The following is a 22,615-nucleotide window of genomic DNA, read 5'->3' on the forward strand; positions in this document are numbered from 1 at the left end:
TTCTAGTCTTTATACCATTCTCAACACTTAATGGGGTAAATGTCATGTAGATCATGTCATCAAGGTAAAAACCTCTGGATATTGCAGATACTGAGGGTCAAGTTCTGATGTCCCACTCACCAGTAGTCCACCAGGCTTGCATCGTCTTCCTTTATCACAACCTAGGCATCCATCTTGAGGAAGGTTGAGTTGAGTTTCAGCATCCTGTGTTGTCGTAAATCACTGAGATAGTCATTAATTTTTAATACCCAGAAACCTATGCGCTGTGTTGCAGTCCAACTAGATTCTCCACTAGTGAGAGCCAGCCACATCCATTACAGCCTGTCTTTGCTGTCCCCACCTTGTGCATGTTTGGGTGCATTTTTCTGATATCATTAATACTCATCAGGAGCACCTTCCATTCATGCCACATTCTGCCAGGCACCTACCTTTTCCATATTGTTTGTAGCACATCTCTCTTACTCATCAATTGAAGCAAGCATTGAGGAAAAGTAATATAATACTGTATGATGTATACATTTATGTATGAAAGTGTGGTGCATAAGAGTATTTTTTTCTGTGTGAGAAAATTCCTACATCATCAGGTTTAAGTCCAGTGGCACAATTTACCTGAATATCTTATTACTTTAAGAAAGTTCAGTTACCTCCACTTCTTGTCGCTTTTCCAAAATTCCAAATGTTGGAATTTTTGATTATGATCTATTTGCTGTTTTTCCAATCACAAAAGCAGCTTTTTATGAAAAAAAAAGTGGCCTTGAAATTTAAACAGCAATACTGGTAAGATTTGCAATGCATATAGACAAGGTAACTATAGTACTCATTACATAGAATGCATTTACCACTATTATCTGTTTGTGCATGAGTTTTCTTTCATTTAAAATCTCTTTGAAATCAAAATATCATCATTGAGAGTTTTGTTTATTAGTTTGTCAGTTTTCAAGGAGAACTAAAATGTACTTATGAAATCTCCATGTCTGCCTGTCTTTTTACATGTGTGCAGTGTGAACACAAATAATATATTACATAGGAATACAGTATAGAATGTCAACCTCTAAAGAAGAGGAGAGGTGGTTAGACTTAAGAACACCAAGTTGCATATATTTTCAAAAATAATGAGTAAAATCTGATTCTCTCCAGTTTTAACCTCTTTATGGTTTTAAGACAAGAATTTGATTTAGAAATTTTCTCGATGTGCATATAAGCAAAAGTTGATTATATATTTATTAATGAGGAATGTTACTTGTCCTTTTGTTGTATATTTTTTCTTTTAGGAATGGAATGCTGAAAAAATAGGGCATCCTCTCTAGGGGCAATACAAGTCATATTAGAAAGCTTGCGTATGTGGTGTCAGCACACTCTTTGCCTGTTAATATAAGTGGGCACAGGGTTTGCATTTTGAGAATCTGCTTTTTGCACCTCTGGAAACTTTTTGGTCACAGCAGTCAGAGGCACCTCAGAATTACCGCTCAAGCAGAAACCAAAATGTAAAACCAAAACCAAAATAACTTTTCACTTTGCAGTTATTCCCCAATAGAGGTGATTGTTACTTGTTGCAGCCACGAGCACAACGGAAAAGGATTTTCATCATTCGACATTTATCTGAAGTAATGGCATATAAGCTGATGAACTGTTAATTAATGTAGCTCTTGGAAACTCCAGCATTATATCCTTAGTTCATTCCGCTCAAGATCTCTCCTCCCTCATTGAGACATCTCTGACCATCTGTCACAACAAAGTATTGGCCTCCGGTGACCTGGCAAATCATTTCTAACTCTCCCGTCTCTCCTTGAGTCCTGGATCTCAGCCGTCGGCCCTCTACCAAAACAGATCCCCCTAATGGAGGAATATGCCAGGGAAATGTGCTTCCCATTGATTCTGTTCCCTGGCTAATGCTGCTTCAAGGATAGTGCGGCTCAGCTATACTTAGAATCAAGTATGGGGTTGACATAATATTTTTCAGTTGCCTTCAAAATGCTCAGGGTAGTATAGTGATAAGACTTAACTAATACTACTGGAACAACGTCAGCACAAACCAAGCTACATTCGTCAATTACCAACAGAATGCAGTAAATATGGCTGTAAATGAGCCTTAACTGTCAGCCTTAGCTTATAAGAAGATTTGATGCGAAATGTCACAGATCTTGTCACAGATCTTACACACATCTCAGTAACATGCATGTCAATGCCTGAAAATAACTCCCTTTTGTAAAAAAATATATTGACCAATGCAATCAAAACTAGTCTTTTTTTAATATGTTTTAAGGTAGAACATTCATTTGAGTAGAGGTGAGGCACCGATCTTGGAAAATGCAGGGTCCCTGCAGTGTCCCACTTTAATGCACATAGTGTTTACTGTATGTTTCTGACTTAGGCACTGGAAATCGATAAGTGGCCTTGATTTATTATTACAACCAGATTTCACTGTCTGAAGACAAGGAAGGAAGGAGGGAATTTGTCTCAGTCGGCCAGCTGATGGTGCTCATTAATATGGATAAAAATGACTAGGAGTCATCTGGGAAGAATGTCATACCACATTAGACAAATAAGTGGTTGAAACCACTGGCTGTAATTAATTGATTCGCTTCAGATTGATCCCCTTCCCCCACGTCTTTGGGAATCATGTTCAGAATTTGTGCAATTATGAAATGTTAAATATTCCAAGCAAATGGAATACAGGAATACACACACACACACACACACACACACACACACACACACACACACACACACACACACACACACACACACACACACACACACACACGCAGTAACCTCCAAAGCCAATAGCTCTAGCAGATACCAGGAACAACAGCCACGCTCTTTGTCGAGAAAAGCGCAGTCCTAGGAACAGCAAAGATACTCTGCAGGACACCCAAGCATCTGGTAGTGAACCTGAGCTTGGAGGATAAAAACTGCCCCGCAAAGGGTGAGAGAGGAATTTTTTTTTACATATATAGTGAGCACAAAAGGCCCTGCAGATAATGTTGGGTCCTCGAACCATCTGCATGTTTTGAAAGAAGTTATAATTTAAGGGGTTTTTGTAACTTTAAAAAAGGGAAGGCACGTACTACAAGAAAAAGCTTTTGTGTTTCTGTTCATGGAGTGAAACTGTGGAACAGTCTGAATATGGAATTAAAGCAATGTCCAAACATAAAACAGTTCAAAAAGAGTTATAAAAATATGATCTTCTCGAACTATAAAGAAAGGGAAAACATTGAAATTGAGTGAATGTCTCTATTTAAAGAAATTCATGATGTGATATTATAGTATATCAGAAATCTGTTCACTATTTTTATTACAGATTATATCAGTAAGGAAGCTGACTAAATATTAACTGATTTTAATGTACCTGTATATTGTTTACATGTTTGAAGTAAATTAACAATGAATGAATGAATGAATCAATCATGTTATCTGATTGTTTGATCAGGGTGAACATTGAGACTAGTTGCTTCTCAGAGATTATTTTGTAGAGCGCTCACAGTGCTCATCCTGTTCCTCTTTGCTAAAAGGAGTGCATATTGCTCCTTCTGATGGGTTAAGGGCCTTCTATGGCTTTGTCCAGGTTTCCTAGAAAAACTACGTGTGTCCTAGAATGTAGTCCATGCTCTTGAGACTGTAAATCTTCTGCCAATGGTACATGCCAGTAGGGCTGGGCTATATCATACCTTTCACAGTAATACCGGTGTAATTTTGGGCAACGATAGGAAAATGAAATATCGCAATAGAATATGGGTAAAACGCGCATGCGCAGTGCCTTTGTTTACATACGCACATGGTGGTGACGCAGAATGAGAAGAGCGAAAGTGGATCGTTGAATGATGAACCAGAACTGGTTTGTAAAAATGCTGCAACTTCAGTGGTGTGGAACTGGTTTAGCTTTTGTCCGTCAGATACACAACAAAGCACTATTTTTGGTAGAGCATGCTAGCGGGCCGTCATTATTACAGTGTTGTTTGGAAAATACGTCACACTTAAAATCAGTCCTTTGATTTTTCAGAAAATTGTCAGTGCCCCTTATAATCTCGTGTGCCTTACTGTATGTATGAATTCTGGTTGTGTTTACTGACCTCGAAACGATTTTATGTCGTACACGGCGCTCAAAAATCTGTCAAATGTTTTAGTACAACTTTGCTAAGCTACAAACCCGCACCGCTTGATGGATTGTCGGAACATTACGGCTATCGTAGGCAGGCGCCTCGCGGAGTGATATGTACTGTGCTTCAACATAATATTACCGTATTGTGTGTGTATAACCTCTTTTTAAGTTTTGTGGATATTATACATGGTTATGCTGAGGATATGTCAGCCAATTTCCACTGGAAATACCTTTTGGTTAAACTGTCAGCAAGGATTTTGCACTGTTACATTTTTATATAACTTTAATGCACATAAAAAACAGCTGCTTGTTTAAGTGAAAATACATTGATGGGGTTTTTTGCACTAATAAAGTTGGGGAGTTGTAAAGTATTTTGTCTAGTGTCAATTATATCGTCAGTTATATCGTTATCGCAAATTTTCAAATGTATATCGTGATAAATATTTTTGGTCATATCGCCCTGCTCTACATACCAGCCATGACAGCAATGACACTGATCGAAGATAAATGCACAACAGTGACTAAACAGTCAGAAAGATGCAGAAGGAAAAAGTGTTAGTGGACAATTATTTCCAACTGAGGAATTGATGAGTAATTGGACATTGAAGATGAGGCTGGACAGCACAAACATCTCGTCCAAAAATAAATTGTCTCCACTCTTTTCTTGTAGTTTATTCCTTATAAATTTAGCTAAAAACGAGATACATCTTATTTACAGGAAGGTATTCCTGTGGAGATAGTGGATGAATTGTCTAGTGTTGTAAAAGTGTGCATGTGGCATCTCAGACTGTTCATTTTTTCATTTTTTTTTAAATTTTGTAAATACCTAGCTCATACACAGGAGAAAAATCTTTTTTTTTAAAATAGCTTTTTATTTAGTTGTGTTTTCTGCCCGTGCCCTAGTATAAAAAAGCCACCGGTTTCCCTTGCTGTAGGGACCAAGGTTTTTATTTTCTTATATTTCATATGTATTTATTTCATGCTAATACTTTGCAAAAGCAAACTTCACTATGAAGCTTCAGTACCAGTTTGCTAAAAATATATAATGGTAATTTATTCTCTGGCACAAAATCAATATTTATGAAAATGATGACTTCTTCAAAGAGGTATATGCCAAAAGACCATGTTCTAGTATATCTGTATCCAAAAGAAAGCCATCTGAGAGTAGTTTCATATTTCCCACAGCACAACAACTTTCACTGCACTTAGTTCGCGTTCATGCAGAATTCACACATGGGATATGCCACAGCATCAGTGGCTCATTGAAGAGTTCACTTGCTTGGTCAAGGGCAAATTGACAGTGATAGCTGGAGGAGAGGAGAGTATTCAACACCCTTTACATGAGATGCTGTGATACACAGAATCATGTATTGTTATTTTAGAGCAAGCTGTGAGAAAAGATAGCATGAATTATAGTGCAAATCAAGAAACCACAAATCAGAAAAACTGAGGTTTTGGCATTTTGCCATACCTCAGACTGAATAACTGATTAATACTTGTTATTTATCTCTGGCTCTCTTCCACAGCATGTCTTTTGTCATGTCTTCCTTCTCTCACCCCAACCAGTCGTGGCAGATAGCCGGCCCTCCCTGAGCCTGGTCCTGCCGGAGGTTTCTTCCTGTTAAAAGGACGTTTTTCCTTCCCACTGTGGTCAAAGTGCTTGCTCATAATGAGTCATATGATTGTTGGGTTTAATAATAATAATAATAATACATTTTATTTATAGGCACGAGAGTTTTCTGTTAAACCACTGCTACCCCATACAGCTGGGTTAAAAACTAACAGCATGTTTTAGTGGCAGCTGTTTGCTGCTTGCTTGTTCTATTTTTCCAGTCAGTATGTCACCATCTAGTCATAAGGAAACTTTCCTACCCTGTGGAATACACTATCTTCTTACCAGAAAAATATTAGATAATAAATGTAGGTCCATTAGTTGGAAAACCAGCTACTGTAAAACCTTTCTGACATTCAGTGTTTAACTTTGAAAAATCAATAAAGCCAATTTAGCAGAAGGACTTTTTTGTTCATAATAAAAAAATCAGTCCACCTCAACTCAACTTGATTTTTGGTCTATTAACTCATAAAAGTGCTAACCTCTGCCCTGAGTACTTGCCATTGTTTATGTCCAAATAAACAACTTCCCTTAGCAGTGCAGAGCAAACAAGTGATGTTGCACAACAATCAAGAACCAATTTAATTGTGTTTAACATTAACCAGCAGCTTATAGTGTATTACTGCTGTATTGAAATGATGATTTTCATTTCAATGTTAAGAGTCTGGTTAACAGCTTTTGACAAACCTTTTCATATTTGATGTTTTGCTTTTGAGTAAAAAAGTAAGATTGAATGTCAAGAGATTTAAATGCATTTATAGCAAACAAAGCTACATTGTCAAGGTTGCAGGGGAAAAAGAGGACCCAAAATGCGGAGCTCAGGTTAGCAGGGTGAACAGTGCGTTTATTTACAGTGTCCAAGAGGTGTCACAAACAGTTAAAGGTGCTATCCAAATAGGTGTTTCAGGTAAAATCCCCAAGTGCTCCTTCGTCTGTGCAACCCCGAGCGTGAGTTGTTTCCTGGTCCTCCTCTCTGAGCCAAACTCCTAGGTGAAGACAAAGCAAAACACAGAATTAGCAGAGCTCTTTAACCGACTATCAACTTCCCTTAAGTAACGAGTGTTACCAGCTTGGAATAATAATCCAACGTCAACTGTTGTTGCGCATCGTCCTTATATACCGCAGTTCTGGGATGGAGGCTGATTAGAAGCAGCTGGCAGAGCAATCAAATGCAGGTGAGGCCACAGCCGAGCGGCGGAGCTTCCGGGTGGAAGGTCGTCCGAGCCACGCCCTCCCCGGAAGCGCGAACTTCCGTAAACAAACCCCGCGCCTGGGAGAGAGGAGAGACTGAGAGAAAATACACACAAAAATCCAGATCGCCCGGGGAGGACCGTACGACCGTGACATACATAAATCAATCATCTGACCCAGTTAATGGCCTCTCTTTACAGTGTTTTCCAATTACTAAATTGGCTTCCCATGAATATGAAAACATAACACTTAAGATTCATTTTAAGTAGATGTATAATCTTGTTAAATAAAAATGTATTATGATCAATAACATCATTTTGATTTTTGTCATAATTGAACAGCTACAGATGTACAAGGGCTACATCACAAATCCACTGAGATAGTAGTGTTTTTTAAACATTTATTTATTTCTAATGCCGTTCACCATGGTCACTCCCAGTGAAAATCTTAACAGTTTAAGCACTGCCTCATGTCTTTTTGTCAGTTTCAGCTTCTTAAAAACATACGTCATAGCAAATCATAAGAAGCCTCACAACCATTGGGTAAATCTCACATTTCTCTCTTGATACTTCTGTCACAAATCACCCTTATACTCCACACACTACGCTTTCATATGCATTGATCTCTCTTTGCCTTGTCCATTACTTTGGATGTTTGACCCTATGTTTTTAAACTTGTCCACCTTCACTAGAGAGGAGATCCTTGTCCTTATGCAATTGTTGAGTCTTATAGCCTGCATGTTGTTTCAGCTGTACCTGTTACAGTATATGCATGCATGGTGTCACTTGAAAGAGGTGTGAGCTAAAGATTTCTGTCAACAGACAATAGTAACAAAGCAGTTTCTTTGATACTGTTCATCTACTGCTGCTCTATTTCACAGTTCTACCTACAATTTATTTGAATGGATATCTTGAGTATGACTACCAATGGAGGAACACTTCTCTGAGCAACTCTAGTTTTTAATTGCCTTTACTTGGCAGATACACAACACCCATTTTCTTCTTCACTCTTCTTCCTCTAACTAGAGATCTACCAATTGTGGATATACTTTAATAATACCTGAGGAAATTGTGTGGGTTATAGTTCCTCCAAGACAGTAACAGTAACAGACTGAATTAATTAAATAACACAATATATTATAGGATAAGCAGAAGCGAATGGATGGATGGATGAATATATTACAGCATTTACAAAATGTAAGAAATGGCTCTAGTATATACAAATAGCTCATTTATAAATATCCATAATATTACTGAGGTTAAATATATATGGTTGACATTTTACTCTAAACTGTATAATGTATAGGATGTGCAAAAGGGTGTTACTATTGCACTGTATACTGTTCATTAGATGGAGGAGTTGTACAGGGAGGAATGATTTCCTGTGTCGTTCAGTGGTGCATTTGGGTAATCTCAGTCTCTCACTGAAGATGCTCCTGTGACTAGCCAGCACGTCATGGAGTGGGTGGGAGGTATTATCCAGAAATTCTAGAAATAGTGGCTAGCTCAAGGATCCTGTCAAAGTATCAAAAGGCTTTAGGGAATTTACCTGAGGAGGTTGACCTTAATCTCTATAAAATGAAGAAAACACAGAGGATTAAATTTAAAAATAAAATCATTTTCAGAGTAGGCAGGCATGGACAGCAATCAAGATTACTGACAAGAAAGCCCAGTGGAGAAAAACAACACACTTATGCTGTAAAGTTATTTCATGCATTTGTCGCTCCTAAGCTAGACTATTTAAATTCATTATTATCTGGTTGTTTAATAGTCTACAGTTGATCCAGATCGGTGCAGTGAGAATCCAACAGGAACTAGAAATAGAGACCAAATGATTTGCATATTACCTTGTCCTAAGTGACTCCCTGTTAAATTTAGAAAGTCTTTCTCCTTACATATAAAATCTTGAACAATCAGGCCTTATCCTAGTACCATATTATCCATATAGAGCTCTTAGACTGCAGGCCAACTTGTATTTATTTTTGAAAAGTAGATCAGGAAATTGAGCTTTTAGCCATCAGGGTCGTCTTTTATGGAATTAAGGAATTGAGTTGAATTGAATTAAGTTTGGAATTAAGACACATACAATTTCTCTGATTTTAAAATTAGGCTTAAAATTGTTTTTTTTTTTTTTGATGTCTTGCCTTTCACTGCAACTCATTCCTTGGTTTGTGGCAAACAGAGCATTTATCCTTCAACCACCCTTTTCACTCTCTGTGTTTATGCAGATATATATATATATATATATATATATATATATATATATATATATATATATATACACACACACAACTATTGAATACTAATAATCATTAATTACTAATGATTATTAGTAATTATAAAATTCTGAACTTCTCTCACTCTCTCCCATAGTAGGAGTGGTTTCCTTCTACTGTCTTTTCTTTTCCCTCACCCCCAAGCAGTCACAGCAGATGTCTGCCCTCACTGTGTCTAGTTGGACACAGGTTACTTCCTGTTAGGAAGGAGTTTTTCCTTCCGAGTGTTGCCACATTATATCGGGTCAACTGATTTGATGGGATTATTTTGGGACTATCTTTCTAATATTTTAGGGTTTTAATCCTACAATAATAAAAATCTTGAAAGCCTTGGGTTGTGGGTAATTGGCTATATAAATAAAACTTTAAAGCTGAACATGTTATATTTAGTGCAGTGTCCAGGACTGTGGAGATGGGCCATTTTAAATTTTTGAATGGAGAATTATATTTCTAGGGGAAATGTTCTTTTTTTGTTTTTGATTCTTACATACACTGAAAAAAATATGTTGTTGGATTTACTTAATTCAATGGTGGACATTTGTTGCACACAGATGTTTTGCTTTGGCAGCAACTTAAACAATTGAGTTAAATTAACACAATTTATTCATGTTCAATAAACCTGTGCAATTTGTGTTGATAAAATGTGACTTAAACATGTTTTGATGAAGTAATTTGAGCTCTTGGAATATTTTAATCCTTCACAATTTTTTCACTTTATCCCAACACCATTCAATAACTTTTACCCAATACTACTTGGTCACTTAAATACTACATGTTATCTTCAAATTACATTTTGCTATTATATTCTAGTATCAAATACACAATTTTCAAATGGAGGCCTTATAACAGATTGTATTGTTCTCTTCCAAGATGGTTGCTGGCATCCACCAGTAACCTTTAAAAACAAAATGTCTAATTTCACTGCATTGACAGTAGGTAAAGAATTAAACTGACATTACTCCTCCACTGAATCTATATAAATCAACAGTTAAATAATGTCAGTTCTTCCGTGTTCTCTGGAATCAATCACAGCAAAGAAATTAGACTGTTTCTTTTGAAAAATGTTACAGGACAATACAAAACATTCTATTTAAGGCCTCTGACGTCAAGATTCAGTTAAACAACAATTATAACTAAACAATTTGAGGAAATGTTAGTTTCCATTAACATTAAATTAGGTTACTGAATTGGCAAACACCTTCCTATTAACATTACCCATTTTACCCCAATAACTAAAGAAATTAGCACTTGCAGGTCAAAAACTTTATTCAAGAGACGCAAAAATAACATTGATACAGTGACTGTCAAAAATTACAGCACTGATCATACTGTGACATCTTGGTTCAAAACAGCATACTTAGAAATATTCAACGTTCTTTACTTCAACTGAATGAAACTGAAAATACCATTTCACACGACCCATATGGGATATTTAGACTGTATAACTGTTCACGCTACATCTCTTCACTAGTAAAAAAAAAGAAAAAATACAAACAGAAATTGAAAAATGCTGCCAAACAGACAAACAGAGAACTTGCACAGAGCAAAAGGAAAAACAAACAACAACAACAAAAACAGCTTGTCCTCATGGCAGTTGCAGAGTATATAAAAATGAACCCTGCGATCTGCTCCTGGAATTGAGCTTCAAAAATGCAGCAGAACAAGTGTGAGATTTAAATGTCCTCTCACCTAGAGCTGATCAGCTTGCATGCATAACAGTGAGCTTTCCTTGCAGGAGCAGTTTTGTCTTAGTTGTGAGCTTTTCTTGAGAGCTGAGTTGCATCCAACTCCATTACCACCCATTGAATCACCTCAAAAGTGTAGCAGAGCTGTGATGGGTAACTCATATTGAAGGAATAAAAAAGGTCCAAACAGCATGGCTACTGCAAAGGTCACGTTATCCAGATCTTGAAGAACTACTATACCCTCGATGATGATGCCAACATCAGAAAAGTCATTGCCTGGCGCATCTCTGGAGACAGATGTTCATTGTGGTTTTCTCAATCTGTGCAGTGGCCTCAGTCAAGTCCTGGTTAAACACAAAACATTTTTTTAAGATTCCCTTTTAAACTCATCTCTTTTGAATCTACCAGTTCTAATGTTAGAGTAATTTAAACCATAGTAAATAGCTATAGCCAAAGAGTTGCCTGCCATGCTGCCATTCATGGTCTAACAGAGTTTCTAAGAGAGAGTGAAAAACATAATAATTTCAAATGCTTTACATTAGTTTTTGTTAGAAAGACACCGGCCCATCAGAAATCCAGGTTATGTCACTCAGAAGATGTTAGAATTTAGACTTTCAGCCCCACAATTTGGTTAGCTGTTGGTCAGTTGGTCTTTTTTTTTTTTTTTTCCAAACAAAAGCTAATGTAAATATTGGGGGGATTTTTCTTTGTTCACTAGAATGACAAATTTAAAGTTTTTTCACACTGATGTGACCCCTAATACAGGGGTAGGGGTGGGGCCTCAAGGGCCGGCGGCCGAGTTCACTACTAGGCCTCATGTGAACTTCAAATTATTAAAGAGGACTACTGGTCCTAACCAGTCCAATGAGGATCAAGTGGATAACTAAATGCATTTTTAAATGTTGCAAAGCCACAATCTACTCATAAAACACTCACCATGAACTCCTGCACCAAGATGTTGCAATTGTCTTTCACACAGATGCGGAGCACTTTGATGAGACTCCCTTTGAGCATTAATGTCATCCTAAAGTATTATAACAAAGAAAACAGAGATTTGTGAACTTTTCAGTAGCACAGAAGAAAATGATCCCAGACAAAAACTTGACTTTTTAAACCAGTCAACATGCAACACCAGCATCTACAAAGCAATATCAAAAATTCCTGTTTGACATCAACTTTATGGATATATAGTTTCCAGAACATATATTTTTAAAAAAAGATAATTTTTTCTCAGTGGGCCAGTAAATGCATGACAAAAAAGAATGGCATCCTTTCAGTGGAATCAGTACTCACAGGTAATAGTTGACTGTTTCAATGGATGCAGCATAAAAATCTTTTACTGACCTAATGCAATACATATACACTTTGTAGTTAAAGAATTTTAAAGTTCTTACTGTCATCATGGCAGCTACATCCTTTAGCTTTGTGCACTGTTCCCCCGATCACTTTGCAAACACTTTCAGCAGACTGTCAGAGAGAAACTCAGCTCCGTCAGAAACCTTGACTGTAAAGGCATGGTTGGGATGCACTGGAATGCTGCATTTTATCTGAAATAACATTTTGAAATTTTGAAATAACAGCAGGCACTGTGCTTGGTTAATCAGTAATGTTTTGTTGAATAAAAACTGTGTTTCCAGATCTTATGGGATTAAAAAAATCCAAAGATGTTTGTTTCTGATTTGCAACCCAAGAACCCACAAGTTACAACCTCATTTTAGTTCAAGTGTGCATTAATGTGAGTCCAGTAATCACCTTTCTGACAATACATACAGGTATAAGTTAAACCTATGGCAGATTTTGGATTTCTCAGTTGTTTTAATAGGGTGGTCTATTTGTGTATGCATGCACCTAATAATTATACAAAACCTATTATAATTAAGTTACAGAAACCTTAAGCGAAAATAGAATATACTTTCTTACCATAACACCTTGAACCCACAATCCATCAGCTGACTCCTGGTGAAATGCAGAATAGATGTGGTCTCTCAATGTGCAGCAAAAAAAACAAAAAGAAAAGGACAGCAGATGAGGGCAGGAGGGGTAGGGATGTAAGCTAGCATAATGCCGCTAATGATATTAGCTAAAGCTGTTCAATGTCCAAAATCTCACTAACACCACGGTGCAGTAAATACACAATGTAACTGAAGAGTCAGTTGGCAAATCTATTCACACAGAAAACCAAATTATGTTATGAGTGCCTCATAATTAGGTTTAATGTGATATTACGGCTCTTGTGCCAAAGACAAATTCAAATGAAAAAGCGCCAATTCTTTGACAACAGATAAAACAGCAAATAAGCTAATGGCTCTTTTTTAGCATGTTACATGGCGACACTCTAGACGTTTAACTACATTTGGCTGAAATATGGTAAATATTAATTCAAAAAATCAAGACATACCAAAAACGTAGAGTTGGCTGCTCGACTTGACTGAGATGGATGCCTTTTTTGAACCACGATCCAAAGCCCGCGAGATGAAATCACGCGTGGTTTCACGAGATTTAACGTTGCTATCTTATTGACTTACTTCACCTGAACATGATATGAACAATTTAATACACCCTTTCTGCATATCATGTAGTTTTTACACTATATAGTTACATTTATCTTTAAAACATGAGGTAATTGTGTTAAATACATGCAAGATGCTTACATAAATCCAAGAGATGGCCAGTCCCTTTTTTTCAGTGTAGCAATCACATGGATGTTTAGTGTAGTTGTGTGTTTGTGTGTGTGTGTGTGTGTGTGTGTGTGTGTGTGTGTGTGTGTGTGTGTGTGTGTGTGTGTGTGTGTGCGCGTGTATATTTTCAGCCCATTTTTTGTATTGTTAAAGTAGACCAACTCAATTAATAAGAAACAGCTCTGTGTTAATACTGTGTAAATATCTGATAATATGATCAGAGTAACTTTAGCCTTTAGGTTTTAAAGAAATAAACCTTTTTTTTTTTAACATTTTTCCATGTATGCATACTTTGATGGACTTGTTTAACCCTTTAAGACCATAGAACCAAGTTCACCAGAGCTTACTTTATATTTTTACATGCTGTAGTGCCACTTTTGGGAGCATTTCAAGTTGCTATACATCAATACAACTGTTATAGCCCATATTTTAATAATATGTATGCATTAAGTCCATATAACTACATTAATTGCAAAAAAGTGCAATAAACTACAAAAGAATTGAAAATTGTTTTTGTTTGTTTTTTTTTACATATATTTCTACTTGGAGAAATTTAAGAGGTTTATCCCTCAAAACTTTAAATACAAAAAAGTTGCAAAAAAAAGTTTACAATAGCAGGAAATTTATTTTGAGTGTCTTCATAGTTTTATTTGTGAGATACAGCAATTTTTATATACTGCAGGAAAATGAAAAACAATCCTATGATGCAAATTTGCAAAGAAAACAGCATGTGCATCAAAATAAACTATTTCCAGCAGTGCAATTCGAGTTCTAAGCATCCCAGAAACTATTCAGAAAAGTATAGAGTCAAACATGACTTATATAAACACCAGTATAGGCTCATAAGGCCTACAAGTAAAAAACTACATTTACGTCACTTCCGGTTTCAGGCAGGAAATAGCGGACATGCGATCGTTTGCGCTGACTTCTTTATCAATGTGGGAAGTGTTATGAACAGCTGATCGGATCGGCAAAGCGTGTTTCAGGAATATTATGTTTTTGTTGCTGCAAACGCTTTTTATGCAATTTTTGCAAAGCTTTATGTGGAAGGAAACTGTGACCTAGGACAAGCTGATGGCATAAGATGTAAGTACAACTCCTCCGGTTTCATATGCAAAAAACAGGGATTTAAAAATAGTTATGCAAAACGGAGCGTGCCCGTTCCTACCGGCTTTAAAGGGTTAAAGCAAGATGAATTGTTGTTTCTGGATTTGATCTGACAGGGTGATGGATGTTAGATCACACTTGTGTGTGATCTGTTAATCTTATCATTTTCACCCAACAAGCATCTTATTTTTCTTTAAGTTTACAATATTGGCATATTGCATATGTTTGTATGTCACTGAAAATGTTTATGTGACGCTCTTCATTGTTTTTGAAATCAGTCAAAAAAAAAAGTGCAGATGAAAGTGCACTAATTAGATATTCCATCTGTTCCATCACCTGGGGAAACAGCCCAGTTTTAAGAGGTGAGGATAAATCAAACAAACATTTTGGCTATGGGACAAATATTTAAGAAAAATAGAGCAAGCCTAGCTTTTAACACAGCTTTTCATCTGAGAAATAAGCAGATCCACCCATCAGTTAATGGGCCTCAGATTTTTGAAAAGACAAATTAAGCGCTGAACTTCAATATCATTATTCTATCATTATTATTTGTTCTTTTCAGGAGAAAAACTGACACGTATGCCTTTAATAGTGTACTTGCTGGGAAGAGATAATTATGATACATGGCCCACTTATCTCAGAGTGTGCTGTGTTAAACATTTAAAATGAAACTGCAGGTTATTTATGGTACAGCAGCAACATTTCATGCCTCTCAGTCCTACATAGAGATGGCACGATACCACTTTTTTATGTCCAATACCGATACCAATATCATAAATTTGGATATCTGCCGATACCGATATGAATCCGATATAGTGTTTTTTTAATCAATAAAACTTTTTTTTAATATCTTGCTGCTTTTTGTATAAGTTTATACTCAAGTTAAAAAACAAAACACTAAAGCTATTTTGTTATACCTGTATGCAAAAAATATACTGCACCCAAAATATTTCATAGTTCAGCAATACTGATCAATCTAATAAAGTTAAACCTACACCATCCTCCCTATTCTGGTATTTTAAAGAGTAAGCAACCTAACTAATAGGGTTCTAAAACTCCCAGCAAAAAAAACCAAAAAGTAGGGAACCACCCTTCACCTCATGATGCTTAATCGACGTAATCAACTTTAATTTGATGCAGTGTGGGGAAAAAAATGCACAGAAATCAATTAATTTTGAAGAATAATTAAATAGATTTAACATCTTTCTTCAACAGAATTGCAGACTGCACAGATCGTACCTTCCCAAAGGAAAAAGTACTATAGCTTACTAGGGTATATTAGACTTAACAGTTACTATATACAGTAATGGACTTCTATACATTTTACACTTTGGGTGTAAGATTCAGATAATTATTTATTAAAAGCTAGACATTTTAAATGAGAATAAGAAAGAAAAGTATGTCTTTGTGCCCCCCTTTTCCTTGTTAATGCCCTATCGGCCCCCCTGGCTAAACTTTGCTAGATCTGCCCCTGCACAGTTACCAGCCGTCAGCTACGTAGAAAAAGATCCTCGAGTAGAAAGTAATATTAAATAAATTCTAACAACAGCTTATCAAGGTTAAACGTGCTGCTGTTGTTCAGCCGCTGGTTTCCTCTTTCTGGCACGAAGTGGGCCAAAAACAAACAAGAGAGACGGACTCGCAACAGAAAAGCAGATCAGGTGATCATTGATGTCACGGGCTGCGACGGCAGACCGTGGAGTTGTAGAGAAAGTAGGGCCCAAACGCGAGACTTAAGTGAAGGACAGTGGATTTATTTATGGCGAGTGGACAGAAACGACAACTATATACAATTCAAGCACTGTGACTCCTGTGGCGATTCCTCTAAGAATCCCACACAGTGCACGTGTCCATAGCAGTGAAAAGGTGACAACTCCAAAAACCCGATTCCACTCCGTGATTTCCCCTCGTGACGACGTTCCTGACTCCCGACTCCTGGTGACACAAAAACACACACAGCTCAGCAGGCAGCCTTTAGTGGCGAAGCCGATCACAACACACTAATCTACGGAGGTTCGATTTAGTATAATCCCGCGCCGACTGGGGCTCCGCCACCTTCTTAAATAAGGCGCCCCTCCTGAAGCCATCAGCTGCAGCTGGTGAGGGCTAATGGGCGGCAGGTGCGGCAGTCCCCAGTGCGGGAACACTTCCGGGTCGCAGTCCCCTCAGCGACCCCAAAACATCCAGGAGCACCCAGGGAGAAAGGACAAAAAGGGAGAGAAAACCACCATAACATATGGAAAAAACATATACAAGAAATACATGAGCTCTGGGTCATCAGACCCAGACCATGACAATTGATCAGTTTCATGATTGAAGTAGCAGCAGGAGAGGGAGGGGGAGAGAGGCAGTCGCTCCATGTATCGGTTGTTAAGCTTAACGCAGGAATGCTTTACAAACATTCAGAGATGAACTTACACACTTGCTTTACTTCTCTCTGGGATCACTTCCTCGGAGATGAAATGCCGGATTGCTAGCGAGGCTACAAATACACACAGCCGCTCTATCACGTAATGCATACTGCTCCAACGTGCTACAGTTATGAGCCGAGTTACGCCGTGTCGCAAGTTTTGTGAGGTGCTTTTTGATATTTAATGGATCGGATTACATTTTTTATTTCCCTCCGATATCCGATCCAGTAATTTACGTCAGTATTGGACCAATACCGATATGTAATATCGGATCGATCCATCTCTACTCCTACAAGGCTCATACTATATTGAGACTGAGTGTTTTTAACCTTCTACAGAGCAAAATCTCCAGTGTTAAATTAACACTAGAGAGTGTCTATATGGGTCCACAGCTCTGAGTGTTAAATACAACACTGTTGAGTGTTAAATTAACACTTTTGACAGTGTTATATGTTTAAAAGTAACCTAGTCAGTTTTGAAGATTAACCATGGCTAACACTGAGCAGTGCTGATTTTCTAACACTGGAATATTTCTAACATTTTGAGTTACTTTCCAGTGTTAGAAAATCAGCACTGCTCAGTGTTAGCCATGGTTAATCTTCAAAACTGACTAGGTTACTTTTAAACATATAACACTGTCAAAAGTGTTAATTTAACACTCAACAGTGTTGTATTTAACACTCAGAGCTGTGGACCCATATAGACACTCTCTAGTGTTAATTTAACACTGGAGATTTTGCTGTGTACTGGCTGTCCAGTGTCCCTTATCTGGCATTGAGAATAATAAGAATCATGCACTAAATTTATAGCTTTCAGGTGAAGATGTTACTCTTTGGATCTGTGAGACCTGTAACAGTTCAGTTATTGGCTTGGGAACTGGTAAATCTATAGCATGACTAGACATGGATTATAGTGCAGGACAGATATATAATCATGAATTTTCTAAGTTTACATATAACATTCAGAGTGCAATGAAAGATCATCCAGGCTGCAGTGAAATCTTCTATGACAATTCTGACAACTAACACTTAATGTGCCTGGTAGTTGTCTTCTGCCCTGTGTCAGTAAACACTGGCGAATTCCACTTCATAGATCCACCACCAACAGCTGTCACCACTAGTGCCATTCACCTCTCCTGGGTGCTCTAGATGTGTTCAACTCAACTAGAATATGGCCCAACTGGCTGTTTTTCCAGCTTTCAACAAAATCTGGGAGAATGAACTCCTGTTGGAATCCTTGGCTGGCAAAGCTTCATACGGCACACTTCCATTGCTTGGCCCCTTGCCAAACACACATCCTGAGCCAGCTATGGTCACCTCCATGTACTGTATGGATTGTAATCTAGGAGGAGCGAAACAAATAATAAATTCCTTAAAGAAAACCCAGCCAAAAGTCCCAGGTGAAGTCTCTGGTACTCTACTTCGGCATAACTAGCTTGGAGCCGAAAATGGTTTTATATAAACATTATAAACATTGTAAGTTGTGAGCCCTCGTATTGTGAGCTCTTCATCAGTATAACATAAATTATAACAGTATCTTTGATATTTTGTACTCCTCGTGTAATATTTTCACCATAGTCATAAATATTCTGGATATTCAATCTCTGATCACTATTGAATATTTTTAGAAGTTCATTGTTTTTCTGTTAAAAATATCAACTAAATTTTCAATAGGCATTATATCAGCACAAGCACAGCTGATACACGGTTGTATTGGTCATTTTCCTCTGATGAACTGACCACTGTTCACAAACTAATGAGCTGCTTCTAGTAGTTGCAGGATGTCTCAAAGCGTTTTGGAAGTGAGCAGAGACAAAGGCAGAGATATTTGTTGTTGGTCCAAAAAGTTAGTGAGCATGTCAGGCACCTTGGACGTATTTTGGTGCCTGACATGCTTACTATATAGTGATTATCAATTCTGATTATCACTGAGGGTAACTGCTTTCTATGTGCTATGGAGTTTTATGTGCTATGGAGTTTTTTGTGTTTTCTCTTCATGATGACTCACTTGTTAGAGTCACTATGGGCAGAAACCTTTTTTTTTTTCTCCTGAACTTGCCCCCATATGTTATATATTTCACTGTCTACCCCCCCCCCCCCCCCCCTTTTTTTTTTTGCTGCCTAGTCTGACCTGTCCCCCCAATGTATATTGTATGTATTGTATGTGTTGTATGTATGGTCATCTAGGTCTGTTTTTCGGCTGCGGGCAACTGCAACTGCCAAATAAAGCTTATCCTTATCCTTATCTTTATCTTTATCCTTTCTTTCACTTAAAAAACATATCAAAAGTCAGGAAAATTCTTATCTTAAACTGGATCAGAAATGTTTCAGTGCTTTCATATTAATGTAAAATGATTGCAGTGCTCTATTTTCACGACTCTCCAAATCATCAATAGGATAACTTTTTCAAAAATAGAGCAGCCAGAGTCCTTACAGGTGTGCAGTAATTTCTCTATATTACCCAGTACAGGGAGTGCAGAATTATTAGGCAAGTTGTATTTTTGAGGAATAATTTCATTATTGAACAACAACCATGTTCTCAATGAACCCAAAAAACTCATTAATATCAAAGCTGAATGTTTTTGGAAGTAGTTTTTAGTTTGTTTTTAGTTTTACCTATTTTAGGGGGATATCTGTATGTGCAGGTGACTATTACTGTGCATAATTATTAGGCAACTTAACAAAAAACAAATATCATTTCCATTATTTATTTTTACCAGTGAAACCAATATAACATCTCCACATTCACAAATATACATTTCTGACATTCAAAAACAAAACAAAAACAAATCAGCGACCAATATAGCCACCTTTCTTTGCAAGGACACTCAAAAGCCTGCCATCCATGGATTCTGCCAGTGTTTTGATCTGTTCACCATCAACATTGCGTGCAGCAGCAACCACAGCCTCCCAGACACTGTTCAGAGAGGTGTACTGTTTTCCCTCCTTGTAAATCTCACATTTGATGATGGACCACAGGTTCTCAATGGGGTTCAGATCAGGTGAACAAGGAGGCCATGTCATTAGTTTTTCTTCTTTTATACCCTTTCTTGCTAGCCACGCTGTGGAGTACTTGGACGCGTGTGATGGAGCATTGTCCTGCATGAAAATCATGTTTTTCTTGAAGGATGCAGACTTCTTCCTGTACCACTGCTTGAAGAAGGTGTCTTCCAGAAACTAGCAATAGGACTGGGAGTTGAGCTTGACTCCATCCTCAACCCGAAAAGGCCCCACAAGCTCATCTTTGATGATACCAGCCCAAACCAGTACTCCACCTCCACCTTGCTGGCGACTGGAGCTCTCTGCCCTTTACCAATCCAGCCACGGGCCCATCCATCTGGCCCATCAAGACTCACTCTCATTTCATCAGTCCATAAAACCTTAGAAAAACCAGTCTTGAGATATTTCTTGGCCCAGTCTTGACGTTTCAGCTTGTGTGTCTTGTTCAGTGGTGGTCGTCTTTCAGCCTTTCTTACCTTGGCCATGTCTCTGAGTGTCTCTGAGTGCTTTTGGGCACAAGGTGTGCCCAAAAGCACACCTTGTGCTTTTGGGCACTCCAGTGATGTTGCAGCTCTGAAATATGGCCAAACTGGTGGCAAGTGGCATCTTGGCAGCTGCACGCTTGACTTTACTAACTAATGCGACAGGGGAAGCACAACTGAACGTAATGCATGTGAGACAAGAGACTAAAAAAATAAAACCGGAAGTGTCAGTGTCAGTGGTCAGGTCAACAGTAAAGAACACCATAAGGCAAACCAGTCAAATGAGGGATCAAATCAACCAATGGTATTCATTCAAATAGATAGAAGCAAACCAATAAGATGTATTGAGAAGTGTAGCTAAGTGCAAATATTGATGTCAGGTAAGACTTCGTCACACGGGCAGACAAACCAGATGGTGACCCACTGGCAACCTAAAATTCATTGCAAAAATGTACCACACCAAAAACCTACCTGTGATTTCTTTGATCACTAGTAGATTGCTGCAGTCACCTGTAATATTCATGGAAAAGGTCAAGTTAATAGACCGTTACTAATTAACCACTGAGCAGTAATGATGCGTGAAAAAAATGTGATGCAAACCAGAAATAGAGAACATTGGCCTTCCAAGTCAAATTGTGCCTTACTGTTGCTGCCTTTTGAAATATATTGATTTCAAAAAGCACAGCTATAATTTTAAGGGAAACAGTCATGATTTTAGGTTTGTGTTGCGTTTTTCACAGTTTCTCTACCCTTTGGTGAGTAGTTGGTGAGCCAGCAATTTCAGCAAACCAATCGGGAATCTATATTTTTCTTTTCCTACTGGTGGTTACCAGAAGATCACTGACCATTCTCAAGGCCTGTGTGACTGTGGTTTTAGAAATCAGTTCCTGAAATTTGATTAAGCCAGAACTGTTAAGCACATTTTGTAAGAATTGTTTTATAGTTATACAAATATGGTTTATTCTGTCAATGGAGATCAATCAACAACATGAACACTATATTTGTAGATTGGACAAACAGTTATAAGGATAGATGAAGAAAAGACAGAAAAGATTCTAGATATAGCAGTGAGTTACATGTATAATGTACCAAAGCATGATGTATCCACTTGTATAAAATATATACACTGCATATTTTTGCTAATCATGTTTAGCATCAATGGTTAAACATTTTAAATGTTGAAATGGCAAAAATTTCTGCATTTTTATGCATTTTTTGGCAGCAATAGGCAACTTTATCTGAAGTTCTAAGTGGGAATCCCTGCTCATGCTTGTCAGCTTTAACAATTGCTGGAGCCAGGCCCCCAGTGTGCTGCCTTACATTACATAATGTAGCTTCAGAGTTTTATTTGCTCCTATCTAGTAGAAATACATCCCAAACACAAACGGGAGGAGCACACAAACAAAGCAAGTTTTCAGCAATATTTTCCCAGTAGCCTTACAGGAAAAACAGATTCAGCAAAAATAAAATACAAAATCTCAATTTCAAAGTGTGGTTTAGATAATTTGGTAATTTGTGGTTCAGTTTGCATTGAAAGAAAATATATCACCATGAGGGAGTACAGGGTCAGCAAGGTTTCTACAACATAGAAAGTGTGTGCAATTTCAGTTCAAGTCATTAGTGTTACATTGGAGGGTTGTAGCATTATCAGGCCTGAGCTTGAAGTGCAAAGAGTTATTGGATTTTATTATTTTTTATATACGAGGGCAATGTCTGGTTTTTCAGTTACAGCAACCATTCAAAAAAAAAAGTAAAACTGAGCTTTTGTTATAAGTTAGTAGGAGGTAGGGCAGATCACCCACTAACTAGAAGGTTGGTGGTTTAATCCCTGGCTGCTCCAGTTTGCATGCAAAATATAGAAAATACTGTGAATATTAGATAGAAAGCACTTAGGCGTAGAAAAAAAGTGCTTGTAACAATGGGTGAATTAGGCATCTTGTATAAAGGAATCGGATTGCTCCAGTAGACTACAAAAGTGCTATAAAAGAACCAGTCCATTTTCTATTCACCTCCATGTGACATTGTGAAATGTATTCTCTCTGTCTCTCTGTGCGTCTCTCTTTTTTTTAAGCTTTA

The 22,615-nt window shown here is 37.6% G+C and overlaps 1 protein-coding gene and 1 long non-coding RNA gene across 3 annotated transcripts in view; one reads left to right on the forward strand and one right to left on the reverse strand.

Annotated features, from left to right (window-relative positions):
• opcml (opioid binding protein/cell adhesion molecule-like) overlaps positions 1-22,615 on the forward strand; it is a 269,728-nt gene that overhangs the window by 8,941 nt on the left and 238,172 nt on the right. The gene's annotated exons all lie outside the window — the stretch shown is intronic.
• LOC308386876 lies at positions 9,682-13,528 on the reverse strand. 2 transcript variants are annotated; one of them, XR_013969862.1, is made up of 5 exons: positions 13,261-13,528; positions 12,783-12,846; positions 12,257-12,409; positions 11,799-11,886; positions 9,682-11,206 (listed from the first exon to the last, which is right to left on the reverse strand). It is a non-coding gene; the product is annotated as an uncharacterized lncRNA (long non-coding RNA). The 2 variants fall into 2 exon arrangements; XR_013969863.1 differs by having other exon boundaries at positions 12,257-12,846.

Source organism: Rhamphochromis sp. 'chilingali' (assembly GCF_963969265.1).
Source record: "Rhamphochromis sp. 'chilingali' genome assembly, chromosome: 19".
NCBI classification, from domain to species: Eukaryota; Metazoa; Chordata; class Actinopteri; order Cichliformes; family Cichlidae; genus Rhamphochromis; species Rhamphochromis sp. 'chilingali'.